This window comes from Zootoca vivipara, chromosome 7, assembly GCF_963506605.1.
Source record: "Zootoca vivipara chromosome 7, rZooViv1.1, whole genome shotgun sequence".
Taxonomy (NCBI): Eukaryota; Metazoa; Chordata; class Lepidosauria; order Squamata; family Lacertidae; genus Zootoca; species Zootoca vivipara.
This window is the reverse complement of record NC_083282.1, coordinates 64,026,023-64,038,903: the sequence shown is the minus strand read 5'-3', so window position 1 is coordinate 64,038,903 and position 12,881 is coordinate 64,026,023. Positions and strand designations below refer to the sequence as shown.

General features: G+C 45.2%; 1 protein-coding gene across 2 annotated transcripts in view; it reads left to right on the top strand.

Annotated features, from left to right (window-relative positions):
• Positions 1-12,881, top strand: part of SYT2 (synaptotagmin 2) — a 142,419-nt gene that overhangs the window by 96,131 nt on the left and 33,407 nt on the right. The gene's annotated exons all lie outside the window — the stretch shown is intronic.

The window sequence follows — 12,881 nt, the reverse complement described above, 5'->3', positions numbered from 1 at the left end:
AATCTTTTAGCCAGAATGTCTTGATTTATACCTACCCAAGGAAGCTTCCTTGTCACCTTTGAGGAATACACAGAATAACAATGTATTTCATCTTGCAAATAAAGAGGCAGAAAAGATCTATGAAGCCTGCATCTGAGGGCAGCAATTTGCATGATAGATATGTTATCTGGTGATCGTAACTACTTTTCTTGACTCACAGCATCTCTTTGGGTGAATTGGCTAAGCCTAATTTTTTATGCTTCTTTTCCCATCCATGTACATACGCCATTTTTCAAGCGTTTTGTGCTTCGACATATGGAGCGTGGCCCTGAAGACCTTTGGGAAAGGCTGTCCATGTCCCAAACTTGATAAGATGTCCAGAGAACCACAATCAGAGCACCTGTTACTTTAAAAACACGCATTAAATGCAGCTCCTGGGACAGAGGGCATAGTGGGCAAATCAGATCAGAGCTGTGTGTAGTTGTTTTTCAGAAACACTTTTTCTTTACACCCTCAAACTGCGGTTTGCTCTACAATGCCTACATGTAGATATTTTATATATGGGTGAATATATTGACTGATTCTCCCATCAACCATTCATTTAGTACACATGCCATGCAGGCAAAGAAGGGGAGTCCTGTTCTATCCCTTTTATCCTCCTATTAATGCCAGCAGGGAAAGAATACCCTTCCTGTTTTCTGCATGAGAAAGAAATGTAGCAGAGTGAGTCCCTTATATGCTGGCTATCATGATTAGGTAGAATGGTTGTTCCTTCCTCCAAGGCAGGGGTTCCCAACAAAATTTTCTCGAGGACCCCTCATCGAGCCGCTATTGTGACAAGGACCCCCATTAATTCCTAATCCTAAAATTAAAAAGTGAGAGCCAAATTAAGAGTCTTTTTTATTCGTTTTTTACAGTTACAACAGAGTACTCCATCAGTATACAGTTAGTTTTAATTTTCAGTTCTTAATGAGATGAGTTAAATCTGTCCTTTGAGTTCATTATTTCTGAAATATTAGGTTCCAAACTTGAAACTTTCACTCTGAAATCTGACTGCAAATCTCTACCTGCCTACTAGTCAGCAGAAAATAACTTTTGGCTCCATTAACACCTTTTTATTAAACAATTTTGGCTGAGTGAAACATATCCAGCGCCGTGGTGCGAAGATCCCTCCGGCGGCCCCCCCAAAAAAAAAATTCCCAAGAATTGACAACCTTTTTTAGGCGGGGGACCCCCAAAGTTGTTGACCATTTTTAGGAAAGGTTCCCCAGAGAAGAAGCTGACAAGAAGCAGCGGGTGGAAATTAGCAAATGCTAAGGAAAGAAAGGGTGAAAGAGAGAGGGAGGGAGGGAGGGAGGGAGGGAGGGAGGAGTCAGAGAAAGAAAGAGAGGGAGAGAGGGAGGGAGGGAGAGCCGCGCACAGCGCCCAAGCGGCTCTTGCTTTTCTTGCTGGTACAGCGAGCTGGGAGAAGGGACGGACTGACAGGAGCTCCCGTCCACCACCACCCCTCCCAGCTCGCAGCAAAGCAAGCGGAGCAGGCTTGGTAACTGGCAGCAGGGGGGAATGGGGCATCCCAAAAGTGCTCCTCCTGCCTTCCGTGCCTGCGTTCCAACGGAAGGCAGGCAGGGAAGGCAGGCGGCTCAGCCCGGGAGAGGCTGTTGCTTTTGCAAGCAGAGCTACAGCCTCTTCGGGGCTAGAGCGCCTGCGTTCCGTGGGCTCCTCTAAAGCAATTACTTCGCTTGCTTTAAGGAGAGCCAACAGAAGGCAGGCAGGCGGCTCAGCCCGGGAGAGGCTGTTGCTTTTGCAAGCAAGGTGACAGCCTCTTTGGGGTTAGAGCGCCTGCATTCCATGGGCTTCTCTCACCCAGTCACCCCTCTGTGCAAAGGGGGCTGATTTGTAAGGCGCCCGCACTGCTCCCTCACTGACAGAGGGGGTAAGACCACCACCCCAAAAAACAGTGGCCCCCTCTCTCTCTGGGGGTGGGGGTGGGCGGTGGAATGGGGTGGGGGAGGGGAAGGCGCAGCTGCCGAGGTGAAGAGGCGACCTCGCGCCCGCTTCAAAGCCTCCCACCGGGTCCTGAATTGAGGGAGCAGGGGCGCCCAGCAGCGAGTCCGCCGCCCTCCGCCGACTCGGGAGTCTCATTGGGTCTCCTCGGAGGAGGCGGAGCCACGCCAAAAACTCCACAGAACAGCGTCTGGAGCTGCTGGCCACAGGCAGGGAGAGGGCGGGAAGGAGGCAAGCGAGCTCTGGGGCTTTCGGCGTGGCGCCGCCTCCTCTGAGGAGACCCAAGGAGACTCCCGTCGGCGGAGCGGATTGCTAGGGGTGCCACGCCGCGGCAGCAGCGCGTGGCGCTCCCGCTGCGTGCGCGCTGCTCGGTACGCGCATCTTGGGGAGGTGATCTTGCGGACCCCTCTGGCATGGCTCGCAGACCCCTGGGGGTCCGCGGACCACTTGTTGGGAACCACTGCTCCAAGGGATGCAGAATGGACTTTGTTCAATTTGCTGGTAAGCAGCTTCTCTGTCTACTGGGTGACACTCAAAACATAGGGGATTTTTCAGAGCACTGTAGGATCTAGGAAGTCTTGCCACCATGATCTCCCTGAGAATGCCTGAAGAGGGCTTCTCACACACACACACACACACACACACACACACACACACACACACACACACCACCACCACCACCAGATCCCTCTTTGTTGATACCTTTGCTCAATATTTCTTTCCCTGGTGTAGGTTATCAGGGTCTCCCAGGATGCAGTAAAAATCAGATAGGAAATAATGTACTGCAGAATTAGTTACTCAGATCTGCTTGCAGCTTCTTAAAAGGACCAAAATCTTGCCTGGATCCCATAATGTGAAATTTATGTCATTGTTGTCTTCTTTATAGCAGCCTGCTACATGATATGTACTGAGCCTCAGGACATTACAAAGCTCACATATAATAATGAGCACTTGCTTATTAAAGATACAGGAAGTGAACAGATACTTCAATAATTTGAGTGTGAGGAAGGATAGGTGTGTTGCTTGTAGGTTGAAAAATCACTAAACAGTATTGCAGTTGACCTTGGATTCCCTTTGTTAGGGGCATGTGAGTAGCATATGAGGTACACCAGGAACGCAAATAGTTTGAAGTGGATGTTGTAGCTGCTGGAGATAGATGGGAACCCTGCTGGCTCGTCCCCTACAATTCTGGTTTCTCCTACATTGTGCTGGGGATAAGTGCCAAGAAAAGGGACTCATTTGTCTTCCTGTTTCCTAACAGCTGGGTTGAGCCTTACATAGCCTGCAACATTCCAGTGCAATGGCATCCTCACTGTGGGGCCAAAAGTATTATGAATGCACATTGCTGCATTTTAATTCCTCCCATTGCTGCAAATTCCAGTGGGCCAACCCAGCACAATGAATCATCCTTTGTACGGATGGCAAGCAAGTTAGGTCCTTTTGGTGTCATTAAAATCTCCATCAAGCAAACATCTTTCCATTTGTCACAGTGCAAACAAAGAGTACAAGAGATCCATCTTCCTTGGCACTAATAAGTTGTACTTGGGTCATGCTAGGGTAATGGTTAGGGGTGGAGATAATTGTTGTGTGTTCACAGGAATGAGGATTTCTGAATCCTACAAAGGAAAGAAGGATGAACCTGTGTTTAGTGGGTGGGGTAAACCTTCAGGAATCACCTTACAGTGATTCACACTTATGACTTTGATCAAGTGATTTAGACTCATAGTTCAGCTCACTGCCTATAAGTCAGGGGTACAACAATGAACCAAAAACAAACCCCTGTGTTGCAATAAGAACCAATCAGAACAATACAAAAACAACACGTAGGCTAATAGTTAGTAGAGAATATATAATAAAATAATGATATCATTCAAATTGTAGAAATAAGCTGTCACAGTGGCCGGAGTGGACTACTTCAGAGTAACGACGCTACGCAGCTCTGCATTTTATTCTTTTATTGGTGCTGCGTATTTACAGTGCTCAAGTCATTGCTATTTACACGGAGCGATGTTGTCAGTCGGTTTCAGAACCTCCTAATGGCTTTTGGCGCGTCTTTCTCCAACACAAAAGCTTTGGCAGACCCATCCTCTTGCCCCTCCTCTTCCTGCGTAATTCTGGAGTTGGAGGGATGGGTCTTCCCCCCTTGCTTGCCCCTTCCTGTCCCACCTGGGACCCTGGCTCCTCTACCTTGCCTGAGCCTCGGACACGACTTCCTGCTTCCCCACTGGAATCGGAACTCTCCCTGCTTTCCCCTTTGCTCGGGGACGGGCTTGAGCTCAGGAGGGGAGGGACTTCGCGATATCCCCTGTCCCTCACATAAGCCAATCAAAGTTCACATGTACAATATAACAAAGTGGTAGCGAGGACCGTCAAGCAGTGTGTTCAAAACAGATGTCTAAGGACAGTCACACAATAGTCTTTCAAAAGTTTCAACAGATGACGTCTCAGAAGTTTCAAAAGTAAAGTCTCTCAATAGCCTTTCAAAAGTTTCAATGGAAGACGTCTCAAAAGCCTCAAAGGGACAGTGTCTCCAGAATGATACTACTGTTTCATAATAGTCTTCATCAGCCGATATTTTTCAACAGAATATGTAAGCAAGATTCATGCTAAGGATGAATTAGCATGATCACTAGTCACGGTGGGACCCTCCTCCTCTGCATCACACCTAAAAACAGAAGAGAGGAAAGAACCTCCATTACTGAGAGGGGTTCCAACCTCCCCTCTCCACATGCTGCAATACTGGTGGAAATAAATTGACACACACACACACACCACCGCAAAGCCGACAAGTAACATAGCATAACCTTCCCCAACTTGGTGCCCTCCAGGTGCTTCAACTCCTAGCATTTCTGACTGAGGCTGGTAGGAGTTGTAGCCCAACAACTCTTTGGAGGGCACCTGGTTGGGGAAGCCTGACCAAACATGTCGTAGAGTAGTTAATGTGATACCCTCCAGACTGTCGTAAACAGAGTTTTAAATTGCGTTTCAGTTTTTTTATTCATTTGTTATGGTTTTTATTTCACACTGCATTTTAATGTTTGGCTTTGTGAGCCACCCAGAGAATTCTTATTATGGGGTGGCTGTACAAAATGCAGGTGATTAAAAAAAACAAAAAACTCAGCAACAACCAGGCCATTGACCAAAGGAGGGAGAGATGCACCAGGGAGTAGTGCAGGCATCCCCAAACTGCGGCCCTCCAGATGTTTTGGCCTACAACTCCCATGATCCCTAGCTAACAGGACCAGTGGTCAGGGATGATGGGAATTGTAGTCCAAAACATCTGGAGGGCCAAAGTTTGGGGATGCCTGGAGTAGTGGGTAGGACTGGACAGCAGCTGGTGCTGAATTTTCTCTTTAACTACTATCTGTCTGTGAAAATGAGAAGGCTGTTCTATACTTTCCCTTCCTTGCCAACCAGTAAAGGTAATTTCAAAGGTATGCTTCTGTTCTGTTCCCTTCCCCTCTGCTGATTACTTTCATGCGTTGGGCAGCAGAAAGAATGCCAGCCTTGAGTTGACCCCTTGCGGGACCATTTAGCTAAAGTTGATCCAGTAAAACAGTCTGCTTGCTTAAAAGAAGTGTGTATGTGTGCAAAGCCCCCTCCTTCCCCCGCTAATTTCTTTTCATTTTCTCTCCTTTCTGGGTATCAGTTTCCTGACAAGTGGAGATAAAAATAGCTTTGTCCTCCTTTGTAGCTGTGTGTGTGTGTGTGTGTGTGTGTGTACACGTATTAGGAAAGGGAAAAATTCCCTGTGTTGCAAGTTCCTTTTGCTCTTTTTAATCACATTGGTGTGGGTATTGTTACTGATGCAATTATCTATTCTGTGGCAATCTAAGAATTTAAACAGATTTTAAAGTTCCTGGCCAGGCTCCTTAGAAATATAGCCAATGGCAGCTTATTACAAGACGTAACAGAAAATAATCAAGACGGTGTGATGGATGTGGTCAAATTCAGGCAGCAGTGAAGAGCCACATGGCTTTAAATCCACTGTTGTATTATTTGTGTCATCTGTGAATGCTGCTAATGTAGGATAGAGAGCTTGTGAAACAAGAGGTGTGCAGTGCAATACTTGCCCAGAAGTAAGTCCTGTTGAGTTCAGCGGAGTTTAGCTGCAAGTAAGTGTTTACAAGATTGCTGCCGAAAAGAGACTGAAGTGTAAGGGGACAAAACCGAACCTCACCCCTGGCATGATCTCACTAGTTGGCTGTCTACAAGTCACTCTCTTCTGCTTCAGCCCCCATTTGCAATATGGAGAGGATAATACTGACCTACCTTTCAGAGTTGTACGGATTGCAACATGATAATGGATGTGATGTAGATGATTTTGTTGAAATATGGCATCCTTTTATAAAATGTTTTTTCGATAACCCTGAAGAATGGCAACTACCAAAACCACAGATTGAAAGTTGGCAAACTTAAATAAATTTATCCATTCGGGGGATATAAGACTATATTTTTTAAAAAGATAATGGATGTGCAGCACACCCGAACATTCAAAATTCCTGTACAAATGCTTGTTGTTGTTGTTGTTGTTGTTGACCTTTAAAGCCCTAAATGGCCTTGGTCCTGTATACCTGAAGGAGCGTCTCCACCCCCATCATTCAGCCCAAACACCAAGATCCAGCACCGAGGGCCTTCTGGCGGTTCCCTCATTGCGAGAAGTGAGGTTACAGGGAACCAGACAGAGGGCCTTTTCGGTAGTGGCACCCGCCCTGTGGAACGCCCTCCCAGCAGATGTCAAGGCAATGAGCAACTATTTTACTTTTACAAGACAACTGAAGGCGGCCCTGTTTAGGGAAGTTTTTAATGTTTGATGCTGTACTGTTTTTAATATTCGATTGGAAGCCGCCCAGAGTGGCTGGGCAAACCCAGCCAGATGGGCATGGTATAAATAATAAATTGCTGTTGTTGATGGGCAGGGTATAAATAATAAATTGTTGTTGTTGTTGTTGTTGTATTAATCATGCTATATAATGCAAAGATGCCAAATACACACTGTAGGGAATGTTGATTTACAAACTCTCACATGTGAAAACATAGTTTGCTAATCTATGAAAGTGCACAGAAAGTGTCCTCCTGCCCTTGCACAGTTATTTCGGAGGTGTTATTCACAAAAACAAGTTTGAAACGTGTGTTTAAAACAACAGTTTTAATGGAGTGGGAGACTGGAGAGACTGCTGTAGAACTCTCCATGGGCTGCAGAATATGAGGGCTCTGAAGCGAGCTGGCGGCTTCACAGAAGCATCCTCGGTATGTCTGAGGCTGCAGCTGGTCTGCAAGCATGGGGAAAGCATGAAGTGGGAGTTGCTGCACCACAGCCTCTGCAGTCAGGTGGCTGCAATAACTGCAGGGAGGAGATAAATGTACAGCTACGTCTTCCTCTCTGCCCTGCTCTGAGTAGCAGTGGTGTCCTGGGAGAGTCACAGCAGCTCCAATGACCTAAGTCAAAGAGGATTGGCTCAGCTGCTCCTGCTCTGGGACTGCTGTTGGCATCTGGCAGGATGAAAGTGCTGCAGTGGAAGGTGGCTTAGTGACTCAGCACTTTTCTCTCTCTCTCTTGCGCTCTCTCTGTTTTCTCTCTGCTGCAGTATTAACTCTCTCTTTGCATAGTGCGGGATACCTGCCTGCTCATTTCTCCGATGACAGCTGGTGGACTGGCATGAAGTCTTAAGAGGAAAGGACTGCATAGTGTTGGAAGCTCATGTTGCATTGAACTAGAGGCAATTGGGACATCCTTACTTTGCACTCATGGGTCTCTGTTGCCTTTCACAGGACTGTGGCATGGAGAATAGCCAGGCACCTCTTAAGTCGTCATGCAAAGGGTGCCCAAACATCTTTCTTCCAGGGGAACTGCACTGCAAGCAAAATGTCCAGAATCTTGTTTTGTTTTTGTTTTTTTGCAGCAGGAGAGATGCTTGCAGCCATTGCTTTCGGATCAGTCGCCCTTAACTGTTAATCTATCACTCATCAAGTATGCAGAGTTATTGTTGAATGCCTCCATACCACAAGTAAAAATGTGTGACATTAAAAAAAAAAGTCAAATAAGGATGACTAGGATTGGGAGGGGGAAGGAGGAATGTAGTTGTGGTTATTGTGCTGGAGGGGTGGAAAGGGTTCTGGAAGTGGCATGGAGGAGAGTGTGGTGGGGAAGGAAGGCAAACAGTGGGCCAAATTATTACAACTTGTAGTAGTAGTAGTAGTAAAGAAGCACAGTAGTAGTAATAGTAGTAGTAGTAGTAAAGAAGCACATTGATTTATATGGAGGTCAGTTGCCCCTATGGGTGCTGTGACAATCTCTTAGCCAGCATGTCTTGATGAAATATGTGGTTGTTGTTCTGGAAGCTCATAAGGACAAGGGAAAAGCAGGATTGCATTTTGAGTTGTTGTTTTTTTTTAGTTTAGGGGAAAGGTGATTAAGAGATGATACGAGACAAGTTTATAAAATTTTGACATGGAGATAGTGGATAGAGAAAAGTTTTTTTCTCCCTCTGTCTTAAAACTAGAACTTGTGGGCATCCAGTGAAGCTGACTGTTGAAAGATGAATGCTAAAAGAAAGTACTCGCTCATGCAGTGCATAGTTAAACGATGGAACTCACTCCCACAGGAAGCAGTGATGGCCACCAACTTGAATGGCTTTAGAAAGGGGATTGGAGAATTCATGGAGGATATGGCTATCAGTGGCTGCTGGCCATGATGGCTCTGCTCTGCCTCCATGGTGGAAGGCAGTAATGCTTCTGAATACCAGTTGGTGGGAGCTGCCAGAGGGCAGAGGGCTCTTGTACTGTGTTCTGCTTGTGGGTTTCCCACAGGCACCTGGTTTGCCACTATGAGAACAGGACTGGACTTAGTTAGGCCATTGGCCTGACCCAGCAGGCACTTCTTATGTTCTTGTGATGGAACTGGAATAGGTGGTTTAGTGATCCAAGTAGGTGCAAGGCATTTTTATACATGCAGGTGGAATACTGCACCGCTGAATATTAATGTAGGATCTCTGGAATTTTCAAGAAAGCTGAAGAGAGGTATGAGTCAATAGAATATTAGTCCCATGACTAAAACTGGGACACAAGTATATCTGGTCTCAAGAAAGGTGTGTTGCGAATACGGGAAGGTGCACCACTCCTGCCTTTCTTTACATAAAAATCCTTTTTTGTGCTACAATTTTAATTACCAGAATGACCTGGGAGAAACACTCGCTTGAGTCAGAAACCCAAACTATAAAGTGTGAGGCAACTAAGAGCTAAAAGCTTGTTCTGCTACAGGGATCATAGCAGGTCAAAAGCTAAACAAGGTGGAATGTGCTATGCTTCACTGAAGTTTTCGTTTGGTGAAATTCTAAGTTTATGTTCTGGCAAGTGCAACTTGCAGCTTCTGTTCTTGTCAAGCGCTTTTGGCCTGAGAGCATTTTAAGGCCAACTGAAATTTTTAACAGATTTTTCTATCTCTGAGTGTCCAACTTTCTTATCTCAGTGGTGGGGAACCTCCTCTACATGGGTCTTATTAGGCCAACCAGACCTCCCCGGTTGGCCTGTGAGTGGGGGGCAGGAAAAGATGTGGTTGGGCCTAATAGGCTGTTGTATCTGCAAAGTTTCATGCACTGCTCTTTGCAAATCTCACAATCATTGAGGCTTCAAAGCATCATGAACAACTCTGTACAGTACAAGTCTTGATGATCAGCTGATTGCCAAGACTTCAAAGCATCAAGCATGTCATACTTGTGCCTACGTGGTTTAATTTCAAACTGCGTGGCTGAGTGAAAACAGGTCACCTGATGTGGTGTCACCCTCCTGCTAAATGTGTCCTGCAGGGGGCAGGTGACATAAGGATCTGGCCTGACTGGATCCAGTTCCCAGCCCTGATCTATCTGCTTTGGAAAGTTCACTGTAGCTTCACTTTTATCGGAACAGTCCTTCTACTTGTGTTCCAGCTTGTGCTGCAGATTCTGTTGGAAGAGGGTGATCTAGTTATCAGAGAAGAGTAATTCTTTTGCTTTTCAACTGAGGCCACCAGTAAGATGCCACCTACTGCCCAATGTGATAATTCTAGGAACATGTCTGAAACATTTCATTATAACATTGCACATTCTCAGTCATAACTCTCTTCTAAATGTATCTCAATTCCCGTGTTGACTTGATATCTGTGGAACAGGGCTACTGATTTAGATGCGGGTGACTCCATTGCTTGGGAATATAAATATGTAACCATTCCAAGTAGGGTAAATGTATGTACAGCCAGTGGAGTTTGTGTGGATAGAGAGCCCAGCATACAGATGGGATATTGGTTCAGGTGCAAAAGTGTCTTGTTTTTAAGTTGGGAGTAAAGGAGAAATGCACTGCATTATGGCTTAAAGTGGTCCTTAAAGACCCATTAGTTTAGAAGCAACTGTTCTTCTGTAGGAGATTATCATGCTGCTTGTTTGCTTTGGTGCTGAAATAGTTCTTAGCTATTTTTATTTATTTGAAAGTTGATCTGCTGGACTCTGTTACTTGCATCAATGTTGCTGTTTTCATTAGTATTCTTAGTGCCCCTTACGGTGTGTTAGGATTAGATTCAAACAAACATACAATGTTGGAAGGCTCTTTGTGAGGATTTGGCCTTCAAGGCAGCCTTAAAAATAAGTGAATACTATTCCCCATTTCCATATCAAGTATGTGTATTGAAAAACAGAACTGAGCAGGAGCAACAGCCGAGCATTCCAACATTTCTTGCAAAGGGCTTTTAAAACCTCCTATCATTTGGCTAAGAGACCTTTAGGACTTACCAAGCCAAATGCAATCCACCAGTCATGTTTTGTGGCCTGCAAGCACCAGGCATGCAGTAAAACCAGAGGGCTGTGCTGCAGTGGCCTGGTGGGCAGTGTTGCCTTTCTGCAAGTGATCAGTTTAGATCTGTGGTGAGAACAAACTGTGGTCTGGTCTCAGGGCAGGGGGAGGTAGAGAGGTGGGGCAGGGCTGAAAGACCATACAAGTTGGATACGTGCATGCAAGAACCAAGTTGGAAGAAGTAGATAACGCTGCTACTTTAGTCGGGAGACATAGGCATCTTATGGGGAGGCAACTCGGGGAACATGAACATGAAGATTGTGGGTTGGATTTGCAGTAGATGCACCTTTGCTTCCTTTCCAAACAAGCATGCTACGTGCCTCAAAAATTACTTCCCCATCCCCCGCTTTGAACTTTGACACAATCTGGACAGAGATGACTTTGCTCACAAAGAACCTCAGTTTACCTTATTGTGATGCTCCATGGGCCTTTATTCTGAATTTGGTCCCCTTCCCCGCCCCCAGGCTCTCCATTAAACAAATGGCTATGCCACCATGATTCTGTTTTATGGTCCCAGAACCTGAACGTGTCTTAGACTGTGTGTATTCCAACACTAAGTGTGTCCTGTGATGGTTCTTTTTTCCTTTCCCATATGGGAAACTGAACTTGTAGGTGCCAAGAGCTGGGGCATTCTTGGATTGCTTAGGAGCCCTGTTGACTTGCATTCCCTGTATGTATTGTCCTGGGCCCAGTGGTCTGTAGAGATCATGCTACCTTTGCATGCACACTGGGCCCTAATCTATTTATTCACTTATTTAGATATTTATATCAGGGTGGTGTACAGCAAGAAAAAATAATGAGGAAAACATTAAATTTTGATACAAATGGACCTTTTGGGCTTCCTTTTCCTTGTTTGTTTACATAACATAGAAGCGATGGACCAAAATTACATGGGTGCTGTTTAAAAATTGTTTCCTAGGTGTGATATAGGAACTGCTGCAGAAGTGGTGGCTGATATGTGGCTCCACAGCATCTGTAGAGGGTATCTTGGTGTAGATTATTACATCTTCTGAAGGTGGCATCTAGAAAGCGGGAGGCAGTAATTCTTAGTTCAAGGGCAAGCAGTAGTCAGTGTGCCTTTTTGTTGGAGGAGAGATGTGGGGAGATACGATTTGCAGTTGGAGTAGGATATGAATGACCCAGTGGTTTGACTTAACATGCTTTTTATCAATATTATTAGTTAATTACCCACCCTTCACCATAAGTCCTGGGTGGAACACAACAATTTAAAATACAATATTAAAAACAGTTTAAAATGAATTAGTCACAAGTATACGGTGGGTCATCTATCTATCTATCTATCTATCTATCTATCTATCTATCTATATCTATCTATCTATCTATCTATCTATCTATCTATCTATCTATCTATCTATCATCTATCTATCCATCCCTGGTGTCAAAGACCAGGGTAAACAGATTTAGAAGGCACCAGATAAACCTATGGGGAGGGGGAATTCCACAATCACACACACACACACACACACACACACACACACACACACACACACAATTATTTGGCCTTGTTTGGCCATAATATTACTGGTCCAACAAACTGGTCTGTTCGTGCACAAATGAAGACCAAATTTCGGGTTCCCCATTTCCCTCACACATCTTCAGGATATACTTCCTTGTTTGTTAAATCAGAGTTTCCCCCTTGACATTTGTACCAGTTTCCTTAAGTGCACTCCACAAACTAGTACCAGCTGACTTAAGTGCATTTTACAAACCACATTTGTAAACCACAATCTGAAACTGTACAATCCCATGGGGTTCAGGGAGAGTGTGAGGAAACCTTGTAATGGGGGTCTGCCTTAATACCATGAAGCAGCAAGAATCAGGAAAACTTCAGGGACTGTATTTATTTTTGAACAACAGATCAACAACTCAGCATGGCAGCCGGGACTTGCTACACAGGCAAGCTTATGGTTCCCACTGAGCTGTGGAGGAAGCCAGAGAGAGGAGTTTCTTAGAGACAGGCCACACACACTACAGAAACTTTCTTGAGCTTGCTGCTTGCTCCTGCTCTAACAAACCATAGTTTGTTGCACCAGAAACATAAAGCAAACCAAATAATC